Source organism: Embiotoca jacksoni, unplaced genomic scaffold (genome assembly GCF_022577435.1).
Source record: "Embiotoca jacksoni isolate LCO1_2020_lvr unplaced genomic scaffold, fEmbJac1.0.p SCAF_27, whole genome shotgun sequence".
Lineage (NCBI taxonomy): Eukaryota > Metazoa > Chordata > Actinopteri > Embiotocidae > Embiotoca > Embiotoca jacksoni.
The window spans coordinates 5497570-5509851 of NW_027185378.1; positions in this window are offsets into that span (position 1 = coordinate 5497570).

Sequence of the window (12282 nt, forward strand, 5' to 3'; positions counted from 1 at the left end):
TTCTGATCTGAAGCGGGCTTGCAATAAGTTAACAGGTAGGGGGATTTGCACGGTTTTCATTTTAAAGACAACAATTGGGGGAGCAGGAATCCAATGTGAGCTGTGAATTCACAAGAATAAAAAGCTTGCAAGAACACATTTGTAAGTGCAGAATGAGTTTTGAGTTTAAAAGATGTGAGTTTAATTTGAAGTATATCTACCTCCAAAATAATCCATGGTTAGATCCCAACACAGCGTTTGCACTCTCTAATTTGTCTGCTTTTAGGCTGTAATTGTAGAAAAAAAAACCACCTGCAGTGATATAGACATGTTTAAACAGTGTTGCACAAGTATCCTGTGATCACAATGGACCCAAAGACCTGCTAAACCAGAGCTGGAGGTGAAACACTTCTTCTCATTTATTTACTCATCGTATTAATCCACACTAAAAGCAGTACAGCAGAGTTTAAGAGAATTACCGTGCCTTTTCCCCCCAAAAAGAGAAACCTAATCTAGATTTTAATCTCGGCTTGTCGTGTTAAAAGTTGGGTTTGGAGCTGAGAACAATGGAGTAGGAACATTGAAGAGTTGGTTTTGGTTTTTTCATGGGATCTATTGACAATATCAACTTCTGTCTTGTTCCTTAAAAGTTGAAATATTATTATTGCTGCCCAGTGGTTTTAACTCTCACCTTGTACACACACACACACACATATATATATATATATATATATATATATATATATATATATATATATACTTGGTCAGTCATATACTGTAATTCTGTGCTTTGACAGACTGTCATTCTGCCATATTTACTGTTTACCTGAAGAAAAAAAACAGACTGATCAGTTTGTTCATCTTTTTTTTCTGTCTGGAGGTCGAATAAAGCTGGAGAATACAATGTATGATTGGCAGTGGGAAATGAAAATCTGAACTGGAATAAAATATAACTTCTTGTCAATGACCATCCTCAGTAATAAACAACTAATATTTAGTTGCAAAACAGTTGTAACTGCTGGAAGTAACGTTCATTACACTGGCAAGACTGAACCAAATCAGCAAAGAAAGGCTGATGACAGCAGCTTCAAAATTACTAACTAAATGCATTTGGAAATTACTTTTACTTAGAAATCACAGAAAAAAAATTATTCTGTTCATTTGGTTAGTTTATAACTTTTCAACCATAGCAGTGATTTATGAGACTGTATCTTGGAAAAATGCCATGCGACTGGTAAGATTTAATCGCAAAGTTGCTGGCCTGAAAACCAAAACAATGGACTGAAAGAGATTAAAAACCGAGGAGTTACGAGGAATCATTTGATACTTTGCCGATATACAAATATTGATTATTGCAGCTTCAAGAGAATCAACACTTAAGCTCTATGGAAGCGGTAACATTTACATTGTACATCTGAAAATCTCAGTAATGCAGTTTCTAAATTAAATAAGGTATAATTTAATTAAAAACCAAAGCACAGACTGATGCTTACTGATGCCGATTGCTTCCACCACTAGGTTATTATTAATAATTTGAAGCAGCATGTACACAGCTCCACAAACACACCTGCACACACACACACACACAAACATACCGCCCACCTCCACCAAACAAGCCCCAACTCGCATATTATTAGCTGTCACAACAACGGTTTGCTGTTCTTTTGACCTACCAACCTGATCACAGCAGGTGACAAGATGACTCACCCTCACACCGAGTCAGAGACACCAAACACCACACACTGGTTCACAACTCCTCAACTTGCGTCAGCACAATGTCCTATAAACTATTATATAAAAAGAGGGTCATAAAAGGGGCAGTAGTGTTCATCTTAAAAACCATTATTGTGTATGCACTGAGTGGGTGCATCTGTTAAGTGATCATAAAATATCAAAACTAGATTGAAAAATGACATTTAAAGATTTAATGGCTGAAATCTGAAAACACTGAATCAGATAATAAATATGCAAAGCAAAATTACAAATTGGGCCATTGGTGCCCCAGATACAAGTGTTGGTGAAGGTCATATTTTAATGGAAAAGAGAATCATAACCTGAGAGATATTTGAGCCAAACAGCCTCTGCCATGTTTTCATTACTTTCGTAAACATGTCAAATGTCAAAATTTCCACAAATAGTAGTAATTTAAGAGGACTTTAATTCCTCGACTTCAAGGAGATTTTTTTTCAGTTGTTTTCCAAATAATCCCTGCACAGCACGGAGTACTTTCTGGGGTTTCTGGAGCTTTTAGGCTTGCTGAACTGAATGTTGTTAAGTGGATAAGTACCCCCAGTATTTTACATCCACTTTTTCTTCTTGTTTTTAACTGCAAATGCAAATAAGTTTATGAACATTTAGTTCATTACAACTAATAGGAGTGACTTTAGCGAATTAAACGATTATGACTTGTGGAATATTTTTTATTGATGTAGTATTTAAATGAGAGAAGATGAATGGGAGTCTATGGAGCCAGTGCTTTTTTGGAGCAACCCCTAGTGGCACTTGGTGGTATTGCAGTTTAAGACACGTCCACATTGGCCTCACAACCAAACCGAGAAGCTACCTTCACCTTTTTATACAGTCTATTGGTCTATAGCTTAAACTTTTCCTAAGGCAGTCATCATTTTTTTTTGTCACACAGAAAAACAGCTCTTAAAATTTGAGCTAATAAGTTGCCTATTCTTTGGTTTAAGTATGTAGTGGAAACATAGAAAGCAAAGGGCTGAAGGAGTCTTGGGAAGTTCGCAGTCAGTCGTCTCTATATAACTAAATGTTCGGGGGACTTTTGGTGGAAACGTGTCTGCTGATGTCAGCACAAACCAGTACAGACTGTTCCCCAGAAATGGCACAATAAACAAACTCCATGTCTGTGTATTGGAGCTTGGTGAAACTGAAATTCTCACTGTTAAGAAAACAGATAGATAAATCAAATCAAATTCCAACCAGATCATGTTGTGAAAAAAAAAGAGTCTGAGTCATTGTGATTCGTCCTCTGGGCACCATAAATATCTCAACCAAATTTGATGGCAATAGTTATAATGCATTAGTTGCTCAGACTTGCTCAGTGTGGACCAAATTGGCAGACGGATTGATAGACACGTGACATTGTTATTCCTGACAAAACAACACAATTTACTACCAAGTTTTCCAAAAGAAAAAGAAAGAAATCGACATGTGGAACCGCAAATCCCATCCTCCTCAGTGAAGAATTCTGTCTGTCTGCCGATCTGTGACGGTCAGCACACCAGAGAGCTCCCTCATCCATGGTGGTCCCCGGATCAGCACCATGGACAGTGGTCGTGACACGTCGTAGCACAGAATGTTGTAATCGATTAAAGGTTTAGTTCAGCAGTCTTGTTGTGACTCAGAGGCCTCTGGACACATAAAGTCACGTTAACATGATCCCCTGCTGGAAAACAAACACGCAGGAAATAAACTCCTGTAGGTTTTATTAAGAGGGGAGGGACAAAAAAAATACAGCTGGTCATTGAGGCTGGAGGGCATGTTGGCCACAAGGATTTTAACTGGGTTACTGGAAAGCTTGCACTGGAAAAAAAAAAAGGTCTATATTATTCCACACTGGCAGGCAGTTTTTAAAAGTATATTCCTTGTCATGAAGTAAAGAGTCAGCCCAAACAGACATTTCAATTTAGCAAGGCACTTAAAAAGAAGATTCACGGGGCAACTAAAATAGCAACAATTCATTCTCAGCATAACCATGGCCCGTAGTTTACTTGATAAAGACTTTCTGTAGTGTCAATTGACCACATTTTTGGGAAAATATGTGTATTTTCTTTATTATCTCGAGTTACACGAGAAGTTTGATGAATGAGAGTGGTGCCAATTTTCTCATCTCACTCTCAGCAAGAAAGCCAAAGAGTGTATTTCCCTGTGTAAACATGTTATCAAATGTTCTCTACCTCAGCGGTTGCTATTTAAAAAAGAAAAAAAGTACATTGTACATTTAGTACATTGCCACATTCAATGCTCAATAAATCAGACAAAACTGAACATCCACACCTCTGACAATTTGTAGGTGGCAGATTTTGTGGACTTTTAGAATATTTCATTACGCTTTTACACCCACATCTTTTACTAGCATTGCAGCACTAAACCAAAAGACATTCTCACTTACCCACAAAACCACCCAGGGTACTGTCAGCATGTCCTCACATTCAGTCTCTAATTCATTACCAGTGAGGCTGTTCCAGAAAATGCTGCATGATCACATCACACACTGGTCTTGGCTCTCTTCGGAGCTTTTGAAGCAACTTGTCTATGTCTGTGTATCTTAATCCAGCTGTCCAATATCATTGGGAAAGACACGGAAAATCTCTCCCAGGGTGAATTTTTGCTTTCAGCATGACCCAGATTTGACTGTTCTTGTTCGTCTTTGCAGTGAAAAGATCTAATCTCTTGTTTACATGGTGCTACAAATCTCATTTTTGTTTTGTTCTTGTGTAAATCCAGTAAACAGCATTTGCATTTGAACGTGCTGTATTATTAGTAGCCTCTGAGTCATTTTATGAAATACAGCATCTTTTTTTATTATCATCATTTGCCACCAGCATCTTATGCAATGCTCTTTTAAGACATAGGCAGGATCCGGTATAGGAAAAAACAATAATAGCACAATGGTCTGAATTGTCTTTCTACTTGCGCAAATGGGAGAGATTGTGTCAGTCATGATGTCATGCACTGATGTGCATCAGGTCGCTATGGTTACACCAATCTTGTGATAATAAAGCCCTCAGATACGATTTCCACACTGGTAGCATGTCTACGAGGGTGAGTTTATGGTCAGAAAAGTTGCGTCCGGTTAATAAAAATAACCCTTTTCAAAATAAAAAAAAAATACAAATTCCTGATGCTTGTTGAAACCCTTATGTGTGTGGAACAAAATTTCCTTTTCGCACCAAAGGTGTCAGTTCCTGCTTCACTATATTTGGCTCAGTACTATATATAGGTCTGCTTGATGAGTCTACAATAGCCTGCTACTTTACATAGTCATACTGATGACCACAGTGTTGTCAGGAGTAATGTTATAAAACAGGCAGCCAGTGTGTCCTCCTCCCATCTGTTCTCTCTCTTCTGTCTCTATTTCTCTGTGTTCCATGACGCAAAGCCTGAGTGGGAGTGGACAAACCTTCTGCTCCCTGAGAGGACTGAGTGGGCTGCCGCCATCCGCTGTGTACGCACCAGAGATGGAGGCAGAGATGGAGGTACGCGGCAGAAGAGAGGGAGGGGAGGAAAGGGAAGGCAGTGGAACAAAAGTCAGTGGAAGCCTGCGAGAGTCATAGATACAGAAGCGCAAATAATGGGGATGAATGTGGGGCAGGGAAAGGAGAGAGTGAGGGACAGCGTAGATCGTATGATGAATTTTAGATGGATGAATGAGAAAATGCAGCGAGGCCAATAACGGGGAGGAAAGGAAGCAGGTGGAAGACAGACTAAAGAATAAAAGAAAATCAGGAATTAGAACGACGGGCCTTGAACGACATCTAGCTGGGAAACGGTTTCCAAGGAGAGAGTTTCAAATACTTAAAAAAAAAAAAACCAAAAAACACATTGTTGCAATTGCCATTCACTTAAACACATCATAAGCACATCATAACAAGACTCCAGTACAATTCAGTACATGGATATTTTAATTAAAACCTTATCACCTTTTCTATCATTCACAGTCTCCTAATGACACAATTATTTAATTGATTTAAAATTGTTATTGTCTGTGAATGTGATTACTGTGTCTCATTAGCAGGTCTCATGATACAGTGTCCCATCTTCTTAGTAGGATTGTAAAACCCTCTGAGACTTCAGCTAGTTCACAGAGTTCATGTGACCTTTGGGTATTGGCAGCATTTCTTTCCTGATGCAACCCTTATGCAACATGATTATATATGATAAGCAAACATGCATGATAAGTGGACTCATTTACACTTCCAAAAGTCTTCTGCAAAATGTTCACAGAGCAGTGAGATTACAGGTTGATTCTGTAAGCCCAAAGATGGCACCAAATACCAAAATATATATCGCTTCAGTGTTTGATTTTTTTTTTTTTCCCCCCCAACCTTTTCAGGATACCCATAAACAATATCTTGAGTTGTTATGGCAAGCACGTTAGCAAACGTAAGCAGGCTACACATCCAGAAGAGCAACATTAGCATTGATTTGAATTTGGATTTTGGCTCCAACTTGTTGTTGACTTTCTGTTATTAAAGCCTGTCGAAGCTTCATCGAAAAACAAAAAAAGATACTGATAAGAACGATGACACTGAACTAAAACAGAAAACTGGGGGCTCTAAAACTAAAACATTGTCCTGAAAGATGCTGCGATGTTCCAGTTCTCCATGGTTCACTCTAAGCATCACCTTCATGTATTGTGAATATAAAAGTGATCACTCTAGTGGTTGAATTAATTCATTATTTTAATAAACAATTGATAGTTGCATGAGTTCAATAATTAATTAATAAGTCTTACCAAGCCTCTCTGGATGAATGCAAAAAAAAAAAAAAAAATGCATCAATGCTGTTAAACCTGATCTCCTCCTACATGTTGGAACTAAAGCACCTCACTCCCACCTCAGCAGTGGCCTGCAGTTGATCATCAGGTTCATTAAAACAGGAATAAAACTGACTGTCAAAGAAAATGCAAAACTTGTTTATAATCTGCATTTTTTTTTTTTTGCTGCTGTGACGACCGAATTTCCCCGCTGTGGGATGAATAAAGTCAGTCTTATCTTATTTTATTTTATCTTATCTTATTGTTTGTTTCTCGACACCACAAAGGGTGCAACATTAGTTTTGTAAGATAATAACTATGTGCTATTTTACTTATTCAGATTGTTGTCCACTACAGTAATTTAAACGTGGCAGGTCAAACGATATAAAATCATAAATCAACGGCCCCCACGGTGACCTCTGTCTATTTTCTGATCCGTCGCTCTCCCGCTGCCTTCGGCTGCTTATCTTTAGTAACTCCATCCCCCTCCCGATCCATCAATGGCTACTTTACAATTTGGCTAAATCCAGCTCTGAGGTAACAAGTGACACCTTCTGTTTCCATGCTTCCGGTCGCTAGGCAACCTCAGCAATTATGCCACTGCCAAGAGAGGGAAGGGAGGAAGTAGCACCCGGAGGCCCCCTGCCTTTGTTCATCTTGGCCACGGCCGGTCCGGCTTCGTCCGTCATCTAAGTGCAGTGCTTCCCCACCAAGCCGGTGATGAGAGGCCGCTGCAGCGTGTTGCGTTTCCTACTGCTCTCACTAAATAAGCTCTCTTTCCCTCTTCACAGTTATCTGGTAAGGACGTCACGAGCTGCGTGACTGCACCAAAACACTCTGCTGCCCTCTCTTGTTCTCTGCAGTTCAATAATGAATGACCCAACTATTGAACTAAAACCTTTTAAAAAGAAAAAAAAAATCATTGTTGTAGTATTAACAATGTTTACTTCCAGAGGGCTTTATAAAAACCTAGGTTACCAGGTGCTTCACACCATGCAGTACATCAAAAATAAAAATAAAATAAAAGGTAAAACAGATTCCGGCAGGTGAATCGAGTAAGTAAAATCAGGAGAATCTTTCAGATAAAAGTCTTATCATCATTTTATTGTAACTTTTGAGAACCACGTACAGTAGACCTCCATGCTCTACAGCAACACATTTTTAATTGTTTTTAACTTCGTAATAATTCTCCTCCTCCCTCGGAGTCCCTGAATGGTTGGTAATCTCATTATAACTGTGGAACTATTCATTCCTGCAAATCACCTGAGATCAGTCGTGCTGCGTACGTTGCACAGGAGCGCTTTGTATTTACATGAGTGAGATTTGGCACATTGTACACATTTAACATGACTCAGTGAACTCTGACAAATGTCCACAGTCTTAACAGGCACGTGGAGACTGTGGCAGTCAGCAGAAGTGCGTCACACTGACAGCCACTTGCCTACTCATCAATACCCTATTTTAAAATGTGGTTCTGTTTATATTCAATGGAAATCATCTATGTTTTCACAGCATATACAGCACGCAGAGGAACCAATATTTTTACGTTTCAAAAACGATTTAAAAATAATTAGCTCAATAAAGACATGATGTCCTCCAATATGTTTTACCAGTAGTCAAAGGTCAATTGCTCTCTTTCAGGTTATCATGACCTGATGATGGGCACACACACACACACACACACACACACACACAAACATTAGTCCACTGTGTCAATGCAGTCAGACAGCAACTGCACATTCATGTGACTTTTGGAACATAAATCAAGGTTGTGTTTCCAGACAGACTCCAGTTTCACCACACTTTGTTCCACAGAAAGCAACATGACCAGAATGACCCTCAAATAGATACATGCTGCAGAGGGACCTGTTTTTAAATACCATGATGGCGAGGGTCAGCATATTATGGAAAAGTTGCATGTGTACATTTATATTCCCACCCCTGGAGAGCTCTTCCTAAGAAGGTGTCACTTTATGTATGTAAAAATTCACTTCTATTGTTAAAACTAAACCTGATCGAACTGACCTAAATCTGACCTGAAGTAGAATTGCTATGTACGAGAAATGTCTTCCTCAGTGATGTTATGTTCTAAACATGGATTATGCACAAGCCTGCCTTGTGGTCAGAGCAGCTATCTTTAGCAACTGTGTCTGCATCAGCTGTTTCACCAAAAAATGTTATCATTTCTCTTTTTTCCCTCAACAGTCATCAGAAATCTGGTGTGTAAAATGATTACTTCATATGATACCATTGTGCTGTTTTGTCATCCCTGCTTCTCACTCTGCCACAGCAAAAAAAAAGGCACGTGTTGCCTTTTTGTTTCATTAACACACATGGTGGTGTTCTTATTTCACCCACAACAACATATGTGTTTTAATTCAATTAATCTTGTGACACGTTGGGTTTTAAAGAATCCGTGGTCCCAAAAAAGAAACAGATTTGTTTGAATGAGCAGGTCAGCATTTTGGACAGTATTTTTACATTGGAGGATCAATACCACTTTCATAGCTGTGCCATGTGTGGAGGCGATTAGAAACACAGGGAAACAGCTAGCCTGGCTCTGTCCAAATAAAAGATAAAAATACACCCACCAACACTTTGATGAATTAACATATTGTATCTTGTTTGTGTAATCTGCACACAAATAGCAATGTAAAAGCAAAATGTGTGGTTGTTATTGTTTCTTGACGTAGTGGATTAAATGTATTGTATTTCCCGTACACTCGTATGTTCACGTATTAGTTTAAAAAAAAAAAATCCTATTTTTAAAATTTATATCCAAAAGAGAAAATAATCTTGGCATTACACATGCCACACAATGTACAGCAACCTTTCATTCAGTACTCAGTGCAGTATGTCTGCATACAAATACAGTCCATACATTAACATTTTTACAGCACACCACGTGTTTGTTCTTTTAAATGTCAGCACTTTATAGTTATTCAAAATTCTTGGGGGCATTTGTACATCTTTCCCAGCTCTGTTTAATATTGATGTGTGCATATAGTATGTGCTGTATGTTGGTTACTGCCACTGTCTACATTTTACTTTTGTATTGTGTTGTCTTGTGCTCTAGCACTTCTCACCAGCTGGCAGTACTCTTCTGCCCTCTCCATATCAGGTTATATTGTCATTCATAATGGCTGTATAAAAAAAACAACCTGGACATGTAGGCCTGGCGCCAAAAGGGAACAAAAATAACTTGACCAGAGTCAGAAAAAGAAAACGAAAGAGTTTAAAAAGTCAAATCCTTCCAAATGCAGTCAAATTAACAGTAGTGTTACTTAGCAGCAAAGAGCCTGTTGATATTAGAAAAAACACATGCAGCTAAAATTCTGTTTAACTCCAGATTAGTATGTGAAAGTCTTATTCATTATTTACAGTGATGTTTGTCTTCCCAAAAACGTCAAGTGGTTGCTAAATTTACGCTACCATCAAACGCTCATCAGATAGTATAACCTGATTGTCTACCGTTTGTTATGAACTCCGGACAATGTGTGGACCTATTTCTCCTGAGTTTTTATGAGAAAACGGCTGAAGTTATCACAGATCAGCTGAATGACACAATGTCCTGCATCTTTTTCAAATTAAAAGCCCTTTAATGTTTTACACATGGCCTCGTCATATATGGTTTTAAAACGGGTCTTGTTACTTTAAGAATTGATATGGTTGTAAACATAAGCAATATCTCACTGTTCAGAAAGCAATGCTTTATGTATACTTACACTTTAAGCACCAAAACTGACCATACAGTTGAATCAACACATTTCTCAGACGGTTGCAACAAGAAATGAGCAGCATGACCTTAGGGAGAATTTAGTGCAGGATGTTTAGACTGTATTGATTTTGCAAAGTTTACCTAATAAACTACCAACTAAGTGTATGTAAGCACTGGACTTTGTGGTTTGACTGATGTCCCTTTTTTGATTGGATGCCCTTTGATGGGAACGTAAACACATCCTCGGTGAGAAAATCACAATTTGAAACAATTTATTCCTTCACTCAGTTAGGAAACAAAATTATCTCATGTTGAAATTTGGCAGTCATTCTTCCCCTATAGGTGTGTTGCCATGGGCCAAGTGTACTGTTGTATAAACAAGACCTGTGAAGCAATGGGAGACAGAACCTGAGAGTGAGACGAGTATTGCGTAAGTAAGCTTGTGCTTTATGTTAAAAAAAAAAAAAAAAAAAGGGACCGGTGAAGAGAAAATAGCAGACTGGGAGACTAAAAGTAGCCTCTCCACCACAGATGGCCCCACGCTTTCCGCCAGTGGGTCAGTGGGTGAGGGATGAGTGGAGGGGAGTTGGAGGCGAGAGGAGAGGCTGTGGCCGAACGCCGCTATCCAGGGGAGAGTGTGGGCGACACGGGCAGCAGGAACGAGAAAGACAAGGACTTCTAAGGCCAAGTGGGCCGAGGTTTGCAGTGTACGCTGCTAAAAACAGCCGTGATGACGCTCAGAGGTCAGCTGGCTGATTTGTCATCCGCTATTTCAGCAATGTTAAACAACTGACGAGGGAGAGGGAAACATGTTGACATCACCGGTGCTTCTTGCCCCCACATTATTCCGATTGTGCAATCATCAAGGCAAAGAAATTCACCACTGTTTCCTGGATGTGAGATTGTGCCCTATTTGGTCAAAACTGGGTCAATATGGCTGAATACCGGTGTCGCGGCATCACCTTCAGGTGACCCTGCTTCTCTTCTCTTCTCTTCTCTTCTCTTCTCTTCTCTTCTCTTCTCTTCTCTTCTCTTCTCTTCTCTTCTCTTCTCTTCTCTTCTCTTCTCTTCTCTTCTCTTCTCTTCTCTTCTCTTCTCTTCTCTTCTCTTCTCTTCTCTTCTCTTCTCTATCAAAAAGAGTTTTCAAGGAGCTGTGAATGTGGATCTATTGGATTGCAGTGTCTACAAAAACCTAGAGTTAATAAACATGACAACTAAATAATTCCGACCTCTGAACTCTGACAGATAGTAGAATTACTGAGACACAAATAAGTGACTAAAGGTCCGAAAAGGAAGAACGAAACATGTTTTATTTTTACCGTTTAACAGGAAATGATTTAACCGCCATGTGATGCAATGTTAGGATTATGTGACATATCCACTTTCTTGAGGCGCCACTAAAGAATTAACAAACAGCCTCCACGCCAGAACTCAATACAAACATTGTCATCATGAAGAAGTGGCTCGGCCTGCTCGCCACATGACATGTGTAGTGTCCATGAGCTACCAGCAGAGAGCAAACAAGAGTTTTGCTGATGTGGCTGTGTTTGCTGTGGCAGGCACTGGAGACATGATGCAATAATCAGCTAAGAATCTACGGAAAATAACTGGATAATATGAACTTTTACCTTTACTAAGAAAGGTACAACTTCATCTATCGCTGGTATTATTGCAATGATATGCTGGAAGTGGATGTGCTGCTGTCTTATATCATATTCTCATGCAATAAACAAGCACACTGACTGGAGTGTAAAGGGGCTCAATGTGACTCCTAATGTTGAGGCTTAATGTCAAAATTAGAGCAGTTTTAATGGTAGACACATGCTTTTTCAGTGCATTATTATCAGAAGTATTTTGAATGATTTAATATTTCTGATAATTACAAACTCTCATCATACATATCTTTAAACAAATGTGAGTTAAACAAAGGACCACAGCTAATGTTTGCCCTGGTTAATCGGATCCTGTCATAAAGCGGGACTTTTTTTTAACATGTTTTATAACTCTAAATATACAGTGAGGTCGGATTGTCATCATAGGCTTATTCGGGTAAAAGTCCTGTCAAAATACAGCTGTCTAAGAG